A 23841-nucleotide genomic window follows, 5' to 3' on the forward strand; every position below is an offset into this window, starting at 1 on the left:
CGAGAAAGCAGGAATGGGGTACTGAAGTTGCATGTTCAGCCATGAACTCATTGAATGGCGGTGCAGGCTCGAAGGGCCGAATGGCCGAATGGCCTACTCCTGCACCTATTTTCTATGTTTCTATGACAAAGGCATCAATGGCGTATAGATGAAATTGAGTACAATTTTACAGAGATGGAAGTTGCAGTCTTTGCTGTGGAGAGGTGGGTCAGAACCCTCACCAATCATGCAGCCTCCCTGATTTATTCCTACATGTCCTTAAAATGTTTATCCTCAAGCCAGGTTTATATAAACATCTGGACGTCAATGCTAGTTTAGTGGCTATTAATGCAAGTGGACAGACACTACAAACAGAGAAATTTTAGGAACTGGAAAATGTTATTGGACTTAAAATAAAAGCAGGTCATTTTTTTTAGATCAATTCCATCTATCATTCTTCTTTCTATATCGCTCAATCCCTTCTTGCACCAAAATGTATCCAATTAACTCCTAAATTGATTTTTACTGCAATGACCTCTGTTAGTAAGGCATTCCATAAGTCTATTATCCTTTGACAACAATGAGAAAGAACTTGCATTCATATAGTGCCTCATCATGACCTCAGAAAACGTACTGAAGTGTTTCACACAGTGAACTGCTTTCAAATCCAGCAATTTTGCACACAGCAATGTCCAAGTAACAGTAATCAGATGAACGAGTGGTTAATGAGTTTGTTTGTATTTGGTAAGGGAAGAACTCTGAGCAGGACACTATCCCTGCTCCACTTTGAATAGAGCCACGGGATCTTTAATGTGAACTAATGGAACAGACAAATGGGTCTTCAGTTTTACCGCTTCATCCAAAATAAGGCAAAGCAGTACACCTTCTGCTGGATGAAAAAACCACAACCTTCTAACAGAGACAAGACCAAGCCACTGAAAAGTCAAAGTCTGAAAAATGGATTCTGATTTCCATTCTTGCTCTATTTTTTTTTAAACCTTCCGTCCCTTGGTGTTTGAATTCTGAACCATAATGAATTCGGTAGCTAGAGCTTTAGCTTCCAATCGCCAGACATCCCAATTAAAAAATAATAATTTCAGCTCAAGTAGGTATTTCTCTCAGGTGCTGGTTGAAAGTGTTTTTATTGTTCTGTATTATGGTCAATTTGAGCCAGAGACAACACTGGAGCTTGCTCGTGTAGGACAATCGTAGAAATGCAAGGTGGTCCAATATTCTTTGATACCAGAGGGTCCGGAGACCAAATTCTAACTTACATTGGTATTTGACCGAGCTAAAAACAGTTAGTGGGCATTACCAGTTCTTAGCCGGGCCAGTAGTAGGAACTCTGTGTGACATTCAAGTATCGCTGCTGCTGAGTGGATGGAGAAAGAAGAGGGAAATATGGAAAGGACCAATCTGCAGCCATGCAAAAGTGTGCATTTCCTATCAGCCAATCATGAAGCAGCAGAGCAGACAGGATAACACAAAGTAAATATGGCAACAAAAAGCTCAAGGGGCTTAACAAGTGAAAGAAACAGAAACAAATGCTGTTGCAGAATTGAAATTTTTTTTTAGCATTAATGTTCAATATCAAATATTTACACAATATCATTTTCAGAGATACCACAGGGCATAATGTGTTGATTTGGAAAACTGGAAAGATTATTTGGTATTGAAAAGATTTTAAGAGGAGAAATAAGCAGAATGATTATCAGTACTCCGTGTATTTTTTTTTAAATTGATTTTTTAATGAAATGCAGAAGGAGGTTTGCAGGAGTACTGCCACTGATTACATTTATGTTTAATTTCAAGGATGGCAGACATACAGCAGGAAGCACTCACCTGACATACTGTTAAGGTCCAATAAAAATGCATTGGAGCATTCCAACAAATTTCAAATGAAGCTAAAAGGAACATTTTATCCAGAACAAATATTAACCCTTTCAGTACTGAATTATTAGTGGCACATTGCAGAATGTTAAAATGTTATAAGACCATAAGAAATAGAAACAGGAGTAGGCCATACAGCTCCTCGAGCCTGCTCCGCCATTTAATAAGATCATGGCTGATCTGATCATGGACTCAGCTCCACTTCCCCGCCCACTCCCTTATCGTTTAAGAAACTGTCTATTTCTGTCTTAAATTTATTTAATGTCACAACTTCCACAGCTCTCTGAGGCAGCAAATTCCACAGATTAACAACCCTCAGAGAAGAAATTTCTCCACATCTCTGTTTTAAATGGGCGGCCCCTTATTCTAAGATCATGCCCCCTAGTTCGAGTCTCCCCCATCAGTGGAAACATCCTCTCTGCATCCACCATGTTAAGCCCCCTCATAATCTTATACGTTTCAATAAGATCACCTCTCATTCTTCTGAATTCCAACCTACTCAACCTTTCCTCATCAGTCAACCCGCTCATCCCTGGAATCAACCTAGTGAACCTCCTCTGAACTGCCTCCAATGCAAGTATATTCTTTCGTAAATATGGAAATCAGAACTGCACTCAGTATTCTAGGTGTGGCCTCACCAATACCTTGTATAGCTGTAGCAAGACTTCCCTGCTTTTATACTCCATCCCCTTTGCAATAAAGGCCAAGATACCATTGGCCTTCCTGATCACTTGCTGTACCTGCATACTATCCTTTTGTGTTTCATGCACAAGTGCCCCCAGGTCCTGCTGTACTGCGGCATTTTGCAATCTTTCTCCATTTAAATAATAACTTGCTCTTTGATTTTTTTCTGCTAAAGTGCATGACCTCACACTTTCCAACATTATACTCCAACTGCCACATTTTTGCCCACTCACTTTAGCTGTCTTATGTTCTTTTGCAGGTGTCCTACTCACACATTGCTTTTCCTCCCATCTTTGTATTGTCAGCAAACTTGGAAGAAGGGACTGAATGTAATGTAGCCAAGTCGTTAATATAGATTGTAAATAGTTGGGGTCCCAGCACTGATCCCTGCGGCACCCCACTAATTACTGATTGCCAACCTGAGAATCAACCATTTATCCTGACTCTCTGTTTTCTGTTAGTTAGCCAATCCTCTATCCATGCTAATGTATTACCCCCAACCCCGTGAACTTTTATCTTGCGGAGTAACCTTTTATGTGGCACCTTGTCAAATGCCTTCTGGAAGTCCAAATACACATCCACTGGTTCCCCTTCATCCACCATGTTTGTTACATCCTCAAAGAACTCCAACAAATTTATCAAACATGACTTCCCCTTCATAAATCCATGCTGACTCTGCCTGACCGAATTTTACTTTTACAAATGTCCTGCTACTACTTCAATAATGGACTCCAACATTTTCCCAACCAGAGATGTTAGGCTAACTGGTCTATAGTTTCCTGATTTTTGTCTGCCTCCTTTTTTAAATAGGGGCCTTACATTTACAGTTTTCCAATCTGCTGGGACCTCCCCAGAATCCAGGGAATTTTTGTAAATTACAACCAATGCATCCACAATCCCTGCCTAGATGCATTTAACGGGAAAGCTGATTAAAACACATGAGGGTCAAAGGAGTAGAAGGTTATGTTGATATGAAGATGAAGAGGGGTGGGAGGAGGTTCGTGTGGAGCATAAACTCTGGCATTGACCAGTTGTACAAAATGGCCTGTTTCTGTGCTGTAAATTCTATGTAATCTATGATCAGTCTGGGAGCCTCACAAGCTGACAGTCCGGAACACAGTGCCAGTTAAATTGGTCATAAAGTAAACTGGTATGGACTGTGAATGGTGACCACCCTGAACTTTCATGTCAATTAATGGTCATTGAGGTAGAGTTGTGCTCCCTGCCAATATACTAGATTAGGCTTCAGTACATTCCAGTGGGTCTTAAGATGGAATTGGGGACAGGAAGCTATTGTTGCTCAAGGCAAAAAGCTGCCTGAAAAAATTAGCTTGAGATTCCCTTTTCAAACATAAAAGGAGAGTGAGCACTGCAGTTCAGATTTGGCTCCTTGGTTAAGCAGTGACACCTTAAGCCTTCTGGGAAAGCGGCTTTTATTGTTCATTTCTTTCTTACTCTCTTAACCAATAGCTTGCTGAATCCCCGCAATCCTATCTTGTAATTTTGGAAATGCTGCGGCAAAGGGCTATGAAACCAAGACAAATGCGGCAGAACTCTCCAAGACCTCCAGTTGCCAACCCTCCAGGATTTGTCCTGGAGTCTCCAGGAATTAAAGATGGAGATGGCAGTGTGAGCTACGAGGAGGATGCTATGAGGCTGCAGAGTGACTTGGATAGTGGGCAAATGCATGGCAGATGCAGTATAATGTGGATAAATGTGAGGTTATCCACTTTGGTGGTAAAAACAGAGAGACAGACTATTATCTGAATGGTGACAGATTAGGAAAAGGGGAGGTGCAACGAGACCTGGGTGTCATGGTACATCAGTCATTGATGGTTGGCATGCAGGTACAGCAGGCGGTTAAGAAAGCAAATGGCATGTTGGCCTTCACAGCGAGGGGATTTGAGTACAGGGGCAGGGAGGTGTTACTACAGTTGTACAGGGCCTTGGTGAGGCCACACCTGGAGTATTGTGTACAGTTTTGGTCTCCTAACTTGAGAAAGGACATTCTTGCTATTGAGGGAGTGCAGTGAAGGTTCACCAGACTGATTCCCGGGATGGCAGGACTGACATATCAAGAAAGACTGGATCAACTGGGCTTGTATTCACTGGAGTTCAGAAGAATGAGAGGGGATCTCATAGAAACGTTTAAAATTCTGACGGGTTTAGACAGGTTAGGTGCAGGAAGAATGTTCCCAATGTTGGGGAAGTCCAGAATCAGGGGTCACAGTCTAAGGATAAGGGGTAAGCCATTTAGGACTGAGATGAGGAGAAACTTCTTCACCCAGAGAGTGGTGAACCTGTGGAATTCTCTACCACAGAAAGTTGTTGAGGCCAATTCACTAAATATATTCAAAAAGGAGTGAGATGTAGTCCTTACTACTAGGGAGATCAAGGGGTATGGCGAGAAAGCAGGAATGGGGTACTGAAGTTGCATGTTCAGCCATGAACTCATTGAATGGCAGTGCAGGCTTTAAGGGCCGAATGGCCTACTCCTGCACCTATTTTCTATGTTTCTCTGGGGAGTCGGGGGCACGGGGGGGGAGGTGGGACAGGGGAAGCTGTCTAACTTCTCGGGACAGTTAGAGATGGGAAGTCAAGTGATGAAACCTCCAACAGTACGTCCATTCAGAGTTGGCAACTCGACCAAGATCCCCCACTGTACCACCGGCAGTGGCCGATTTATCCCTGGGTACTTTGCCTGTGACTTTCAGCGCACGAACAGGAGGATCATCACAGGCAATATACCAGTGATTGATCAGCTGCCGGGGGCACTGGAAAGTTCCGTCCATGAACTTGAATTCCTACAAACGTCCAGCACTAAAAGTGTCAATCAAGTGGAAATCCATTAGATTCAGAGCAGTATCAATTCACTGAGCAAACCTTTATTCCTCCTGAAATCTTCACTGGAACAAACCTGCATTTTGGATTTGAACAAAATGATACTGGACCGAGATACTATTTTTGATTCAAACATTTCACACAAACAGGTGGAAACATTGTGAATAAAATACACATAAATTCAATGGTAGCTTTAACAAAATGCAGTAATTAAAGGAGCAAAAATTATTCAGAGATAATGTCGCAGTTGGTCATATCGAGAACAACCACATCATCAAAAATGGCCGGTGAAAAGGTTACAGCTGCAAAGGCTACAACAATCCCCGAGGAAGCTGTTTTTAAACCATCACTAGCAATTTATCATGAGTGAGCAACATGTGTTGTTCTCATTTATTTGTCCTATCAAGACCAAGAGACTGTTGAGATTATCCATCAAATAAACACACTCAAAGATGGACCATCTTAGACAAGCCCATCAGTTAAAGGTTAAAACTGTCAACCTCAACAATGTATTGCTTGAAGGCCCTTGCTTATGCACAAGAAATTCCGACTGACAAACATTCCCTGGCCACTGATGATGTTGTTAGGATTGCAGACTATAAAAGCATTGGGGACATATATGATATTATATAGTCTGCAGAGTGTTACAAGAGTGCCAAAATAAATTGGAAGGTTGAGATATTGTCATAGACCGTGTGATCTGTAGCCTCCCTGAGCAAATATCAACTGTGGCAGCTTAAAATGCCATTAACATAACTCCTCTCCTTCAGTGGCCTTGTTAGGTACCTTGCACAGCCAGGTTTAAAAAAAAAATTGACGATCGTGCTTGGAGCAAAGAGTTGCATGGAGTGACACAGACATGCATGAAATTTTGGATGCATAAAATAATGAACTGGCTGAGCTGCTAATTAACAGCAAACAACCCAAGTAACCGTGTATGAACAGACAACCATCAGAAGTTTAACCATCTGGCTGTTTTACTTTGTGAATAAATAAACCCGTGTTTAAACTTGACCTTAATAAAAACAAAATTGAAAATCGCAAATCTGGACCTGGAGGTTTGGAGAATTGGAATTGGGAAAGGGGATAAAAAAGGACCATCTTAAATTGCTGAGGACCATAATAGTCTTATTGGGGCCATAGTTGGCCCACGGGATTATAATGAGCATCACTGGACGAGTCCACAATCACAAATGGTGCATCAGCCGTGGCTCAGTGTGCAGCACTCCTGCCTCTGAGTCAGAAGGTCGTGGGTTCAAGTCCCACTTCAGAGCCTTGAGCACAAAAATCTTGGCTGACATTCCAGTGCAGTACTGAGAGAGCACTGCGCTGTCGGAGGTGCCATCTTTCAGATGAGACGTTAAACCGAGGTCCTGTCTGCTCACTAAGGTGGACGTAAAAGATCCCATGGCACTATTTCAAAGAAGAACAGGGGACTTATCCCCGGTGTCCTGAGGCCAATATTTATCCCTCAATCAACATCACTAAAAACAGACTGGTCATTATTACATTGCTGTTTGTGGGAGCTTGCTGCGTGCAAATTGGCTGTTGCTTTTCCTACATTACAACAGTGTCTACACTTCAAAAAGTACTTCATTGGCTTTGAGATGTCTGGTGGTCGTGAAAGGCGCTATATAAATGCAAGTCTTTCTTTTCTTTCAATTGCAAATTTGAAAGTGCTTCCTCTTTAGGATGCTCTTTTCTTGCACGATTTCACAACAGTGGTGTGATAGTTAACCCACTTCAAGACCTCTGTCAGAACAATGGCGCTCTGTAACGAATGTTAGCAGACACAAGAGTTCGGTTCAGGTGGACCTACACTCTAATTGTCCAGCTACAGACAGGTCTGTTCCGACTGGACTCACTGCAATGCCATTGCTCAGCACAGCTTGATGATGCTTTTCAGATGCCCAGTGGTGCAACTACACACATCAACTCTGATGAGAGACTGAGGACAAAATTGTTGCAATCAAAAATCTGTGCAGCTTATTTTAAATGTCACAATCCAAACTCCAGTATGTTACAGATCTACAGCCAGTTGGCAATTTTGACTTGCTGCTCCCTTGTTCTATACAAAATATTTCAACTATAACTCTTTTTGTAACTAACATTTCTTTCTGAAATGATGAAATATCATGCTGCGGTGTAGGATTGTGAAGAGTTATAAGAAGAATTTGCTGGGTAAGCTTAAATCTATCGCAGGCAAGCCTAGGAAAAAAAAGCCGAAGGATATGAATCTGAAATGGACTATGACTGGATTTCATTTCCTGAGATTGTTGATAAGTAGCTGATAAGAGAAAATGAATCCCATAATCACAATACAGGACCTCTTGGGATTGAACTATCACAAGAAGGGAAGAAAGAGTGTGCAAAATATCCTCTGCCCTGCAATGGGTACTACAAAATAACAAGCTGCCAAGGATGTATATATCTACTCATACTGTTGCTTTTCCATTAAATAATTTAGATGCACAGACAAGACACTTGGTTTAACTGTCTGTTAATTCGGGTACTTGCAAGTTCTTGAAGATGCCCCTCCCCGAGGTTACTGGGGAACAAAATGCAGATTCATCTTTGGGTAACTTCTTTAATCAGGGGTTATCTTTGTATTCCAAGTTACATTCACACCACACAAGTGCCAGGAAATGACCATCTCCAACAAGCAAGAGTCTAACCACCTCCCCATGATAATCACCGGCATTACTATCGCCGAATCTCCCACCATCAACATCCTGAGGGTCATCATTGACCAGGCACTTAACTGGACCAGCCACATAAATACTGTGGCAACAAGAGTGGGTCCGAGGTTGGGTATTCTGTGGCGTGTGTCTTACCTCCTGACTCCCCAAAGCATTTCCACAAGTCAGGCGTGTGATGGAATACTATTCACTTGTCTGAATGAGTGCAGCTCCAACACTCAAGAAGCTCGACACCATCTTGATTGACATCCCATCCACCACCTTAAACATTCACTCCCTCTGTGGCTACAGTGTGTACCATCGACAAGTTGCACTGCAGCAACTCGCCAAGGCTTCTTCTGCAGCACCTCCCAAACCTGCTACCTGCACCAGCTAGAAGGACAAGGACAAGTGCAGCAGACGCATGTGAACACCATCACCTCCACGTTCCCCCCCGCTCAAGTCGCACAGCATCCTGACTTGGAAATATATCGCCGTTCCTTCATCGTTGCTGGATCAAAATTCCCTCCTTAACAACACTGCGGGAGTACCTACACCACACGTACTGCAGCAGTTCAAGAAGGCTGCTACCAACTTCTCGAGGGCAATTAGGGATGGGCAATAAATGCTGGCCTTGCCAGCGAGGCCCACATCCCGGAACAAATAATAAAAAATAAACTACGGACGCTGGAAAGTTGAAATAAAGAGAGAAAATGCTGGAAATATTAGGCAAGTCAGGCACCAACTGTGGAAAGTAAAACAAAGTTACCATTTCAGATTGACAACCTTTCATCAGAACTGGAAAATGTTAAGTCAGCCCAGGGTCAAGGAAAGGGAGGAGGGGAAAAAAGAACAAAAGGGATGGTTTGTGATACAGTGGAAGGCAGGAGATATTAAATGACAAAGGGGATGATGGTGCAAGGCAAAAGGGGGTGGTAACGGGACAATTAAAGGAACAAAAGATGGGTCGAGTGGAGTGGTAAATGGTAACATGAAAATCATTACCAGCACATGCTATCCAGAAAAATGGGAGCAGTGGTTATAATTTGAAATTGTTGAACTCTATGTTGAGTCCAGAAGTTGTAAAGTGACTAATCGCTAGATGAGGTGCTCTTCCTCGAGTTCCCGTTGAGCTTCGTTGGTACAATGTCGGAGGCCGAGGACGGAGAGGGAATTCTGTTTCTTACCTGACCTGCTGAGTACTTCCAGCATTTTATCTTTTTATTTAAAGAATAGAAGGATATGCTGATAGGGGGAGATGAAACAGGGTGGGAGAAAGTTTGTGGAGAGCATAAACATCAGCATAGACCTGTTGGGCCGAATGACCTGTTTGTGCGCTGACATTTCTATGTAATCATTGAACCACTCTGAAGTAAACTAACTATTTCTTGGGAAAAGAAGAAGAAAGTTAGAACCTTGCTTGTAGGCAACTACTGTTGCACAACATTAACAGTGTATCTGAAATACAAATGATCGCACTTACCTGTTTTTTGGAGGCAAACACAATTCAGAATGCTCTAAATCCGGGTCACTTTGGACATGAATTTGGTTTGCCTGACAAAGACAAAAACGATTTTACAAAAAGACCCCAAATGTATGCTTTCTAAACTACAAATGGATTAGTCCCCGAGGAAATGGGGCTGATTCCAGCTACAGCAGGCCGTCCATGATGCTGTTAAAGAATACTGACATGAGGTGGTTCTAGTCAGGGTCAAGCCACAAGAAAATAGAAGTCACCCAAAGTATTATTACAGAGCTCACACAGCTCAAAGAGTAACTCGAGAGTTGATCCAGATCTTTCCTTCTTATTGGCTCCAAGTATATTGAACGTAGTAGATGCCCAATGGCTGTAGTGCAAGCGAGGAGAAAAGGGGCCTATGTATCTGGAAGTTCTAGGCTGGATAGTCTAACATAGCATCCTGTATAATCTCCCCACTACCCATCAATGCTTATCTGAAGGCCACAAAGCATTTGGGAGCAAGAGGTTATCCCTGTTTAATCTTTGAACCTTCATCTCTCATTTCTGCTCAACATCAAACACATAATCCGATACACTCTTCCTTTTTGTATCCTCTCAGTTATGAAATGAAGACCCATCATACTATCTCCTACTCCAAGTCACACTTTCCCAGGATTTCAGAACCATTGCATTCCCCACCCTTCCCTTACTACCACAGTCTATTAAAATCCAAGCTTGATGTCACTTCACTGATACTTCCTAATTTAGCTTATTTTCCCTCCTACTCTTTTCAACCCTGGCAGTGCCGGGCACTCTATGGGCCTTGTCCTTACACCAAGGTCTCTTAATAACAAAAAAGACTGTTTCCATAGCTACTCCTGATCCATCACCCTCATTGTGCAGGTGAAGAGAACTCTTTGTAAATACACAGGAACTCACTCCATTTAGTTCCTCCTGTTTTATAGACTACGAAACTGTGCGAGACACAAGCAACCAACTCTCCATATTGTGTTCAAAAATTTGAAAAGCAAGGAGAGGGATTGGATCTTACTTTTATTCACCAGAGGAAATCAAAAATGGTAGTCATATAGGACCTACATTGCAGATTCAGGTACGTGTGTAGCTAGTTTTTTTGTTAAGGTATGAAATCGCTCAAACTTAAATGTACAGACAGGCACTTTTTCACACAAAGGGTAGTGGAAATCGGAAATCCGGCTGCTGGGAGTCAAATGAAAATGCCAAGACTGACATTTTGTTGGGCGAGAGCATCAAGGGATATGGAGAAAAGGCGGGTAAATGGAGGTGAGGTAAAGATCAGCCATGATCCAATAGAATGGCGGAACAGGCTCAAGGAACTGAACGGCCTAATCATGTTCCAATGTTCCTATGTTCTGCATCTGGCACGGATAAACTGAGTGGGTAACCTGCTGCCAGGCCTTGACTGAAACGATGTTTTGAGCCAACCACCAGGAGCCATGGGAATGTGGCTCAGGGAGTGACTCCCCCTGGAGTTGACAGGATAGAGAGAGAGAAACGATTCCCTCTGGTGGGGGAGTCCAGAACAAGGAGCATACCTTAAAATTAAGAGCCTGGCCGTCCAGGAGTGATGTCAGGAAACACTTCTTCACACAAAGGGTAGGGGAAATCTGGAACTCTCTCCCTCAAAAAACTGCAACATTTCAAAACTGAGGTGGATAGATTTTTATTAGTCAGAGGTATTGTAGGTTATGGAACCAAGGCGGGTAGATGCAGTTAGGATACAGATCATCAATGATGTAATTGAATAACAGAACAGGCTCGAGGGGCTGAATGGCCTCCTCCTGTTCCTATATTCCCTCAAATATTCAACTCTCAGGATTAAAGTATGTGTCGGGAGCGTGGAGAAAAAAAATCAAACCTTCTTCATAGGAGATCATAGCTAGTAGTCGCTTTAAGATTCGTTATCCTGATTTTTTTTTTTTAAAAGAGAGATGAAAATATGACAATAGATGTAAGTTTATAAAAGTCAAGAAAACTCACTACCCACATGAATTACAAATAGTAACAAATACCCTGCAGTGAATTTAAACCACACACCTACTTGCAGCATTGAAAGTACAAATGCTGACTTGCTTCTGTTTTGCCCTTGCAGTTTAGGATGTCATTGGAATGTATTGATTGGAAATCCACTTTGAAATTCACAGAAGGTATCACTTATTCTCTATGTATCTAACCTTACAACATTACTCTTTAATCTTACTGGAAAGGATGGTAATTGTGTCGCACAATAGCCACTTTTTTGACAGGTGGATAGTTAGGAACATACCAAAAGTACCTGGAAATAATGACTGCACTACAAAGTGAGGTTTTTCTTTCAATGACATTTCTGTGAATTTTAGCTCATAAATGGGAAGATGTGATGATTGGTGAGTTAGAAGAAACAAAACTCTCCACCTCGAGTTCTCAGTGGTTCTTGAAGCATAATCTGCGGTCAGGTATTCTGGTTGATTTTATGGCAGCTTATTGAATCAGTCCAGATAAAGCAGCTCTTCAGTAAGAAAAACAATTGCATATATATCGCATCTTATTGTGTCGTTCAAAAGTATCCCAAAATGGCGGGCATACAATGGACTAGCTTGAAATAGTTACTTTTGTTCTGTAGGTGAATACTGTAGTCAATCACTTTGCACCAAGCAAGCTCCCACAAACAGCAGAGAGATGAATGATGAAGTGCACACACCTGAAACATCATTATCTGTCTTTTCTCTTTACAGATGTTGACTGGCCTACTTTGTATTCCAGAGCTTTCTGCTTGTGCATCAAATGAATGATCAGTTTGACAGATTTGAGATCAGTTATGTCCCAGTCATAAAACATTTCTTCATGGGAGGTCATAGCTAACAAGCACTGTAGTCGCTTTATGATTGGTTATCCTGAACACAGGTTGGCCAGGTGGAACATGTAAAGGTGTCTGAACCAGAATTGCACCATTAGCCATTTAAAGGAACTTAATTGATGGGCTTGCCTGTTTAATCCTTTCATGATTACATAGAATTTACAGCAAAGGAACAGGCCATTCGGCCCAACTGGTCCGTGCTCCACACAAGCCTTCTCCCACTCCACTTCATCAAACCCCAACAGCAATTCCTTCTATTCCTTTCTCCCTCATGTACTTATCCAGCTTCCCCTGAAGTGCATCGATGCTATTCACCTCAACCAGTCCCTGTGGTAGCAAGTTCCATATTCTCACCGCTGTCTGGGTAAAAAAGCCTCTCCTGAATTCTCCATTGGATTTATTAGTGACTATCTTTTTATGACCCGTAGCTTTGGACTCCCCCACAAGAGGAAACATCTTCTCGATGTCCACCCCATCAAACCCCTTCATCATTTGAAAGACCTCTTATAAGGTCACCCCTCAACCTGCGCTTTTCTAGAGAAAAGAGCCTCAGCCTGTTCAGTTTTTCATAGGATTACACAGGATATACGACACAAAAACAGGCCATTCGGCCAAACCAGTCTATGCCGGAGTTTATGCTCCACTCGAGCCTCCTCCAGTCTTTCCTCATCTAACTCTATCAGCAGAACCCTCTATTCCCTGCTCCCTCATATGCTTGTCTAGCCACCCCTATCTATACGATTGCTTCAACCACTCCCTGTGATAGCGAGTTCCACATTCTCACCACACTTTGGGGAAATAAGTTTCTTTTGAATTCCTTATTGGATTTCTTGGTGACTATCTTATATTGATGGCTTCTAGTTATGCTCTTCCGCACAAGAGGGAACATTCTCTCTGTATCCACTCTATCAAAACCTTTCATCATTTTAAAGACCTCTATTAGGTCACCCCTCAGCCTTTTTTCAAGAGAAAAGAGACCCAGCCTGTTCATCCTTTCCTGATATGTATACCCTCGCATTTCTGGTATCCTTGTAAATCTTCTCTGCACCCTCTCCAGTGACTCTATATCCTTTTTATAATATGATGACCAGAATTGTACGCAGTACTCCAAGTGGGTTCTAATCTACGTTCGATACAGGTTTAGCATAACTTTCTTACTTTCAATTCAATACCTCTAGAAATAAACCCTAGTGCTTGGTTTGCTTTTTTATGGCCTTGCAAACTGTGTCGCAACTTTGTGATGTGTATTTGTATTCCGAGATCCCTTTGTTCCTCTACCCCACCGAGTCTCACACCCTCCAAGCAATAAGTGGCCTCCCTATTCTTCCTACCAAAATGTAATTTTTATTTTTATTTGTTCATGGGATGTGGGCATCACTGGCAAGGCCAGCATTTATTGCCCATCCCTAATTGCCCTCGAGAAGATGGTGGTGAGCCACCTTCTTGAACGGCTGCAGTCCGTGTGGTGAAGGTACTTCCCCACAGTGCTGTTCGGGAGGGAGTTCCAGGATTTTGATCCAGCAACAATGAAGGAGTAACGATATATTTCCGAGTCAGGATGGTGTGTGACTTGGAGGGGAACTTGGAGGGGTGATGTTCCCATGTGTCTGCTGCCCTTGTGTATAGGTTGCAGGTCTGGGAGATGCTGTGAAGAAGTCTTGGTGAGTTGCTGCAGTGCATCTTGTAGATGGTACACACTGCAGCCACGGTGCGCTGGTGATGGAGGGAGTGAATGCTTAAGGTGGTGGATGGGCTGCCAATCAAGTGGGCTGCTTTGTCCTGGATGGTGTCGAGCTTCTTGAGTGTTGTTGGAGCTGCACTCATCCAGGCAAGTGGAGAGTATTCCATCACACTCCTGGCTTGTGCCTTGTAGATGGTGGAAAGGCTTTGGGGAGTCAGAAGGGGAGACACTTGTCACAGAATACCCAGCCTCTGATTACGCCGTTTAATGTCAAGGAGCGGTGGCGAGACTCTCGCTTGTTGGAGATAGTCATTGCCTGGACCTTTTGTGACGCGACTGTTACTTGTCACTTATCAGCCCAAGCCTGAATGTCGTTCAGGTCTTGCTGCCTGTGGGCATGGACTGCTCCATTATCTGAGGAATTGCGAATGGCACTGAACACTGTGCAGTCATCAGCGAACTTCCTCACTTCTGACCTTATGATGGAGGGACGGTCATTGATGTAGCAGTTGGTTGGGCCGAGGACACTGCCCTGAGGAACTCCTGCAGCGATGTCCTGGGCCAGTGGAATTTCCCCCCTGATTCCCATTGATTTCACTTTAATTAGGGCTCACATACCTCACATTTATCTGTGTTGAACTTCATTTGCCAATTAAATGACCATTTTGCAAGTCTATTAATGTCCTCCTGTAATTTGCTGAAGCCCTCCTCAGTGTTGACTATCCTCCCAATGTGGTGTCATCCGCAAATTTAGAAATTGTGTTTTTGATTCCAAAGTCTAAATCGTTAATGTAAATTGTGAACAACAGTGGTCCCAGCACTGATCCTTGTGGAACACCACTACCCACCTTCTGCCACTGTGAATAGCTACCCTTTACCCCGACACTCTGCTTTCTGTCTTGAAGCCAGCCAGCTATCCATTCTGCTGCTTGTCCCCTGACTCCGCATTCTCTGACATTGTTCATCAGTCTATTATGGGGTACCTTATCGAAGGCCTTTTGAAAATCTAGATAAATTACATCTACTGCATTACCATCGTCTACTCTCTCTGTTGCCTCTTCAGAAAATTAAATGAGGTTGGTCAAGCAAGACTTTCCCTTTTGAAATCCATGCTGACTGTTCATTATATTTTTGGTTTCTAGATATTCTTCTATTTCCTCCTTTAGTAGAGATTCCATTATTTTTCCTCCCACCGATGTTAAGCTGTTCTATAATTCCTCGAACATGTTCCATTCACCTTCTTAAATATAGGTATTATGTTAACTATCCGCCAGTCCTCTGGCGCTACACCTTTTTCGAACAAATGATTAAATATGTGTAATAATGCCTCTGCTATCTCTTTCCTAGATTCTTTTAAAATGCGTGGATGTAATCCATCCAGACCAGAGGTTTTATCCTCTTTGAGTTTGATTAATTTATTTAATATATCCCCTCTTTTTATTTTAAATGCACTTATCTCATTACTAACATCGTCCAATGTCATGTCCACCTGTTCTATCTCCTTGGTAAATACTGAAGCAAAATAATGATTTAATATTTCTGCCATCTCTCTATCATTACCGGTGGTATTATCCTGTCTATCCCTTGATGGCCCTATTCCCATCCAACCTTCCTTTTTTATTGATACGCCTGTAAAATATTTTACTATTTTACTTTATGTTCCTTGATAATTTAATTTAATGCTTCCTCATTGATTTCCGAATTGGTTTTTTGACTTCTCTTCTAATCTTTTTGTATTCTCCTTTCTCATGCACTCCCCTGCCGTCAATGTACTGAATGTATGCCTCTTTCCTTACCCTCAATTGTTCCCTTATGGCTTTATTCATCCATGGAATCTCATTAATATTTAGTTTGTTCTTTCCTTTTAGCAGAATATATTGTTCCTGTTGAACACCGTTTTAAATGTTTTCATTAATGTTCTGCATCATTTTTTGCCAATATTGTTGCCCATTTTATTTTCCCAAGTTCTATTCAACTTTTCTCTAATTTATTACCCTGGCTTTCGTCATACTTATGTCCTTCTCAATTATCATCTGAAAGTGTATTATATTATGGTCACTATTGCCTAGATGTTCCCCTACTTTTGCTTCTCTTATCTGCTCTGGTTCATTCCCCATTACTAGGTCCAATAGCAAATCCTAACTTGTTGGGCGTTTCGCATATTAGGTTAGAACCCAATTCCTGAATTATAACCTCTCCATTCCGTTATTGTCTTTGTAAATCTTTTTTGCGCCTTTTCCAGTTCCTCTGTACTCTGTTGTGTAACTTGGGGACGAGAACTGTGCACAGTACTCCAAGTGTAGTACGCAGTGCTATACGTGTGGTTAGAGCATGATCTGGTTCAAAGTGGTATTATTTTGACTTGAGAAAAACAAATCTGAAAAAACCCACGACATCACAGCCTTAATTGGGTTTTGATGGTGTTGTCTGTGGGAGGAATGTTGACCAAGGCACTTCCTATTCTTCTTCCGATAGTCCCACAGGATCTTTACCACCATCCTGAATGACTGGAACAGGCAGATGAGGCCTCATATTAATATCTTGCTCAAATGACAACATTCTGACAATGCAGCACTCTCTCAGTACTGCACTGGTGTGTCAGCCTAGATCCTGGAGTGGGTTTTGACATAACTTTCTGACTCGAGGAGGAGAGATCACTAGCAGACCAGCCAAGCTGGCCCAGAAACCTCAGGCTTGCAGCTGTCAGTGTGTGGCTGGGAACCTGTCTGGAAGACTCTGCCTAAAATCCTCATTTATTCTGTGAAGTCTGTGTTACAGTGATTGTATTACAGGCTGCTTGCTGGCACAAGCCTGGGTGCGTAAACACTGCACGGTTTGATGGGACAATCATTTACAGTCAAGAAAACAGAGCTTCCAGTGCAGTGGTTTGCAGATACGACCATAAAAATCAGCAGGAATCCAGGACAGTCTCTGGAATTCAGTCCCCAATTTCTGCTTCTACCAATACGGAGCATTTAGAAATGTTTTACTCCTTATTTTATTGAAGGTATAGCTGTCATGGGCCACATGCAGAGTACAGCTCCCTCTGCACTATCCTAACAATGTAACTTTAACCCAAGGAAAACCTTCCTATTTCTCACACCAGCCACCCTTGTGTATTCTCCATGCCAGGATCAGTTTACATAAGAACAGAAGAAATAGGAGCAGGAGTAGACCATATGGCCCCTCGAGCCTGCTCCGCCATTTAATACGATCATGGCTGATCCGATCATGGACTCAGGACCACTTCCCTGCCCGCTCCCCATAATCCCTTAGCGGTTACAAAACTGTCTCTTTCTGTCTTAAATGTATTCAATGACCCAGCTTTCACAGCTCTCTGAGGCAGCGAATTCCACAGATTTACAACCCTCAGAGAAGAAATTCCTCCTCATCTCAGTTTTAAATGGGCATCCCCTTATTCTAAGATTATGCCCCCGAGTTCTAGTCTCCCCCATCAGTGGAAACATCCTCTCTGCATCCACCTTGTCAAGCTCCCTCATAATCTTATACGTTTCGATAAGATCACCTCTCATTCTACTGAATTCCATTGAGTAGAGGGCCCAACCTACTCAACTTTTCCTCATAAGTCAACCCTCTTATCCCCAGAATCAACCTAGTGAACCTTCTCTGAACTGCCTCCAAAGCAAGTATATCCTTTCTTAAGTATGGAAACCAAAACTGTATACAGTATTCCAGGTGTGGCCTCACCAATACCATGAATAACTGTAGCAAGATATCCCTGCTTTTATACTCCATCACCTTTGCAATAAAGGCCAAGATTCCATTGGCCTTCCTAATCACTTGCTGTATCTGCATACTATCCTTTTGTGTTTCATGCACCAAGACCCCCAGGTCCTGCTGTACTGCAGCACTTTGCAATTTTTCTCCATTTAAATAATAACTTGCTCTTCAATTTTTTTTGCCTCATACATTCCAACAGCCAAATTTTTGTCCACTCACTTAGACTGTCTATGTCCTTTTGCAGGTTTTTTGTGTCCTCCTCACACATTGCTTTTCCTCCCATCTTTGTATCACCAGCAAACTTGGCTACATTACACTCAGTCCCTTCATCCAAGTCATTAATATAGATTGTAAATAGTTGGGGTCCCAGCACTGATCCCTGCAGCACCCCACTAGTTACTGATTGCCAACCCGAGAATCAACCATTTATCCCGACTCTCTGTTTTCTGTTAGTTAGTCAATTCTCTATCCATGCTAATATATTACCCCCAACCCCGTGAACTTTTATCTTGTGCAGTAACCTTTTATGTGGTACCTTGTCAAATGCCTTCTGGATGTCCAAATACACCACACCCACTGGTTCTCCTTTAGTCACCCTGTTCGTTACATCTTCAAACAATTCCAGCAAATTTGTCAAACATGACTTCCCCTTCATAAATCCATGCTGACTCTGCCTGACTGAATTATGCTTTTCCAAATGTCCTGCTACTGCTTCTTTAATAATGGATTCCAACATTTTTCCAACCACAGATGTTCGGCTAACTGGTCTATAGTTTCCTGCTTTTTTGGTGCCGATCTATGCTGTAGATATTTACAAGGTACTTGAGACAGACTGCTCAAATTCATTTTAATAGACCCTTACTGTCATCAGATATAAGAGACTTTCAGCCATCTAATCGCCTGTGTTACGCAGTCAGACTGAGACTGCAGTGCAGTGCTGAGGGAGTGCTGCACTGTCAAAGATACCCTCTCAGGTGGACGTAAAAGATCCATGTCACTTTTTTGAAGAAGGGCAGTGGAGTTATCCCTAGTGTCTTGACCAATATTTATCACTCAACCAACATCAAAAAAAAGATGATCCGGTCATTATGTCATTGCTTTTTGTGGGACCTTTCTCTGTGCAAATTGGCTGCCGCATTTCCTAGATTACAACAGTGAGCAGACTTCAAAAAGTACTTAATTGGCTGTAAAGTGTTGTGGGACATTGAGGTCGTGAAGGGCGTTATAGAAAAGCAAGTTATTTCTTTTCTTTTTTGTATTCTTCCAGTCCTTGCTTTCTAAGAGATTACTTTCGACATACACGGGAAAAAAATCACTGAGGGAAGGCAGCCTCAACTGAGATAACAAGCATTTGCCTGTTATGAGTTGATATAAATAACCAGTACATCATTGTGACAAAGGGTCACAAAGAAGAAAAATTAGCTTACTCTAAAAGAAACACCATCTATTGCGTCCAGGTAACTAGCTGGTAATGAAGCTCCAGTGTTTGATTGAGTGTAGTCTGCATTCGAATAGGAGACGGAGAGCTGATTAAAAGCTGAGAGCTGTCACCTTGTGCTTTTAATCAGTGCTGTGTTCCCTCTTTCTGCGCACATCCCAATCAATCACACAATGCAGTTATCAGGGGATGGTGTGGGCTCAGAGGTCATTTTGTGTCAACTTAGACGTTGTTTTGACAGTTTCGTGCCGTTACCTTTCACAAGAAATGTAATTGAAAAAGATAATGTGGGGTGAAAATGATCAGTATGAGGACCCATTGCCAAATGGTTGGTGATCACCTCACCTCCAAGAAATAGATCGATTTAATCAAAGAATCGAATCAGCAAAGAGCCTTGATCTGTGACCAAAAGCTGCTTGGCAGAATGTGCTAAGAGTTAACGGAAGGGGTACAACCTGTGGAATTCCCTTCTGCAGAGAGTTGTTGAGGCCAGTTCATTGGATATATTCAAGAGGGAGTTAGATGTGGCCCTTACGGCTAAAGGGATCAAGGGGTGTGGAGAGAAAGTAGGAAAGGGGTACTGAGGGAATGATCAGCCATGATCATATTGAATGGTGGTGCAGGCTCGAAGGGCCGAATGGCCTACTCCTGCACCTATTTTCTATGTTTCTATGTATACCAGGAATGTATTTCAAAATATAAATACAAGCTGTTGCTGTTAAAAACAATCTCAATAAACCTCGAAGTGCATTAAGCTGCTTTCTTGAGCTGATTGAAGTAATCTATTCCATCTCATAGTTTAATCAGTTAGCTAGCTGCTAGCCTGAGTACAAGCATGCTGGAATATCCAAGTGTGGATGGTCTTGTTGAGGAGGTGGCCGATTACAATGAGACAGCTTCAAACTTATCTCAGTGGAATCTGCATATTATATTGCGCCTTGTCGCACCACAAAGCACTTCGCGACCAATGGATTACCTTTTTTGAACTGCAGTGACCGTTATGTAGATAAACCAGCCACTCAGTATGCAGACGTAGAGATCCCGCTGATCGCAAATAAGGTGAAAGACCAGTCACACTGTTCTCGGAGCTGTTGATGATGGGAGGAATGTTGGCCAGGGCATTGGGAGGACTGTTTTTCTGTTGAGCTGTGCATGGAATCTTCAACGTCCAGGCAGACAGACAGGGCTTCGATTTAGGGATGGTGGCACCGCCCCTAATAAAGCAGCAACATCAGTCTAGGTTCTGCTCAAGATATGGAGTAGGACTGCAGACCACAACATCTGACTTAGGGGCGAGCTTACACTCTTAAACTCCAAATATACAATTCTACATGCACCTCCTCCTCCCTTCATTCTCACTACGTTGAAATCAAATCTGTCACATGATCGCCTAATCCAGCTCATTCTTTTGCAGGATTCAAAGCTTTAGCCTATGTTACCTCCCCTCAGTATTCCCTTCCTCCTACAATCTGCAGCCGTTGAACACAAGAACATAAGAAATAGGAGCAGGAGTAGGCCACCTGGCCCCTCAAGCCTGCTCCGCCATTTAATATCGTGGCTGATCTGATCTTGGCCTCAACTCCACATCCCCACCCGCTCCCCAAACCCTTGACTCGTTATTCGTTCAAAAATCTGTCTATCTCCACCTTAAGTACATTCAATGACCCAGCCTACAAAGCTGTCTCTGGGGTCGAGAATTGCACAGATTCACGACCCTCAGAAGAAATTCCTCCTCATCTCTGTTTTAAATGGGCGACCCCTTATTCTGAAACTATGCCCCCTAGTTCTAGATTCCCCCACTGGGAGAAACATCCTCTCTGCATCTACCCTGTCGAGCCCCCTCATAATCTTATGTTTCAATAAGATCACTTTTCAGTCTTCTAAACTCCAATGAATATAGGCCCAATCTTTCTTCAAAAGACAACCCCTGCTGTTTTCAATCCTGCTAGTGTCTTGCGCAACGCTTTTCACTGAGGTTTCTTAGTTTAAAAAAGGGGACATAACCAATGTTCTTGTTAAGCTGCACGGGTGCATGGCGCTCTGGAGGTCCTGCGGAAGCCGCACACCGGTCTTTATCCGAGGAAAACAGCGTATGCGCGAACATTTGAATCGGCCACGCAGCCTGTTAAAGGGCACATTGGACACAACCTATACTGGACCTACCTCAGCAATAACAAATGTACTACTTCCTGCTTCATTAAATTTGAACTGCTCGCCTGCAGTCTTCTCAGTATTTTGCCATCTGCTGAAATGAAGGGGCTGAAAGTTTTGAGGGTGATCAAACGTTAATACCAGAGTAGAAATATGGATACACAGTGATGCAGCAGGTGTTACATTGGAATAGACGACAGATAACTAATTAAAACAGAAGATGAAAGCAGCGGCTGACATCCCTGATGGATTACTAATTACACGGGTCAGGATGAACTAGAACTTGCTTTTAAAAAAATAAAATAAACATTGATATATATATATTTTTTTTAATAATTTCATCATTTGTTTCTGAGAATGATTTTTAAATTCTCATCTTATTAAATTGATGATTTGAAGAGTGGAGACTCGGATACTGTGATCTTGGGGTAACGAGACACGACAACATTCTCGGCACGGGGATCTTCTGATCTCTGCCGTACCATTGGGGGGGGGGGGACTGTTGGGCGGAGGCTCGCCGCTTTCCCGGACAGGGGGAGACACACCGAGGTCATTCTTATGCACCTCCCCATGCCTGGTTTTAGAGGCAGTATTGGCATAGGTTTCAATTTCAAAATTCTCATCCTTGTTTACAAATCCCTCCGTGGCCCACCCTTCCCGACCTCTGTAATCTCCTCCAGCAACCCCCCGCCCCCCCCGAGATGTCTGCGCTCCTCTAATTCTGCCCTTTTGAGCATCGCTGATTATAATCGCTCAACCATTGGTGGCCGTGCCTTCTGCTCTGGAACTCCCTCCCTAAACCTCTCTATCCTCCTTTAAGCCGCTCCTTAAAATCTACCTCCCACCTGCCTTAGTTTCTTCTTATCTGGCTCGGTGTTACATTTATTTGTTTTGTCTTATAACACTCCTGTGAAGCGCCTTGGGACGTTTTACCAAATTAAAGGTGCTATATAAATACAAGTTATTGTTGGAGACCTGCTGGCCCTGTCAGCCAGTGATGTTGGCAGCTGAGAAATAAAAGCACAGGAAGGGGAGCAAAGAATTAAATACTTTACATTTGTGCTTCAATTCAAAATGCCTTGTCAGTCAATAAGAGTCTTACATTTTAAGAAATCACGAGTAAATTCCCTGCTAATTTGACCATGTTTAGTTTCTATTTAACATACAAGCCAGCAAACAAAGTTGGAATAGACTTCATAAACTTACTCCAGAGCCACCTAGTGGCCAGAACTTTGCAACTACATTGTGACAAACAACAGAACAATTGAATGGGAAATCTTGACAAAAAATTGGCTAAAATAGACTGGCGAATGATACTTAAAGGGTTGACGGTGGATAGGCAATAGCAAACATTTAAAGATCACATGTAAGGAACTTCAACAATTGTACATCCCTGTCTGGAGCAAAAACAAAATGGGGAAGGTGGCTCAACTGTGGCTAACAAGGGAAATTAGGGATAATGTTAAATCCAAGGAAGAGGCATATAAATTGACCAGAAAAAGCGGCAAACCTGAAGACTGGGAGAAATTCAGAATTCAGCAGAGGAGGACAAAGGGTTTAATTAGGAGGGGGAAAATAGAGTATGGGAGGAAGCTTGCTGGGAACATAAAAACTGACTGTAAAAGCTTCTATAGATATGTGAAGAGAAAAAGATTAATGAAGACAAACGTAGGTCCCTTGCAGTCACAATCAGGTGAATTTATAATGGGGAACAAAGAAATGGCAGACCAATTGAACAAATACTTTGGTTCTGTCTTCATGAAGGAAGACACAAATAACCTTCCGGAAACACGAGGGGACCGAGGGTCTGGCGAGAAGGAGGAACTGAAGGAAATCCTTATTAGTCAGGAAATTGCGTTAGGGAAATTGATGGGATTGAAGGACAATCAATCCCTAGGGCCTGATAGTCTGCATTCCAGAGTACTTAAGGAAGTGGCCCTAGAAATAGTGGATGCACTGGTGATCATTTTCCAACAATTGATCGATTCTGGATCAGTTCTAATGGACTGGAGGGTAGCTAATGTAACCCCACTTTTAAAAATAGAAGGGAGAGAAAACAGGGAATTAAAGACCGGTTAGCCTGACATCAGTAGTGGGGAAACTGTTGGAATCAATTATTAAAGATGAAATAGCAACGCATTTGGAAAGCAGTGACAGGATCGGTCCAAGTCAGCATGGATTTATAGATCCTGTACCACCATTCAATAAGATCATGGCTGATCATTCCCTCAGTACCCCTTTCCTGCTTTCTCTCCATACCCCTTGATCCCCTTAGCCGTAAGGGCCATACCTAACTCCCTCTTGAATATATCCAATGAACTGGCATCAACAACTCTCTGCGGCAGGGAATTCTAGAGGTTAACAACTCTGAGTGAAGAAGGTTCTCCTCACCTCAGTCCTAAATGGCCCACCCCTTATACTAAG

Source organism: Pristiophorus japonicus, chromosome 15, assembly GCF_044704955.1.
Source record: "Pristiophorus japonicus isolate sPriJap1 chromosome 15, sPriJap1.hap1, whole genome shotgun sequence".
NCBI classification, from domain to species: Eukaryota; Metazoa; Chordata; class Chondrichthyes; family Pristiophoridae; genus Pristiophorus; species Pristiophorus japonicus.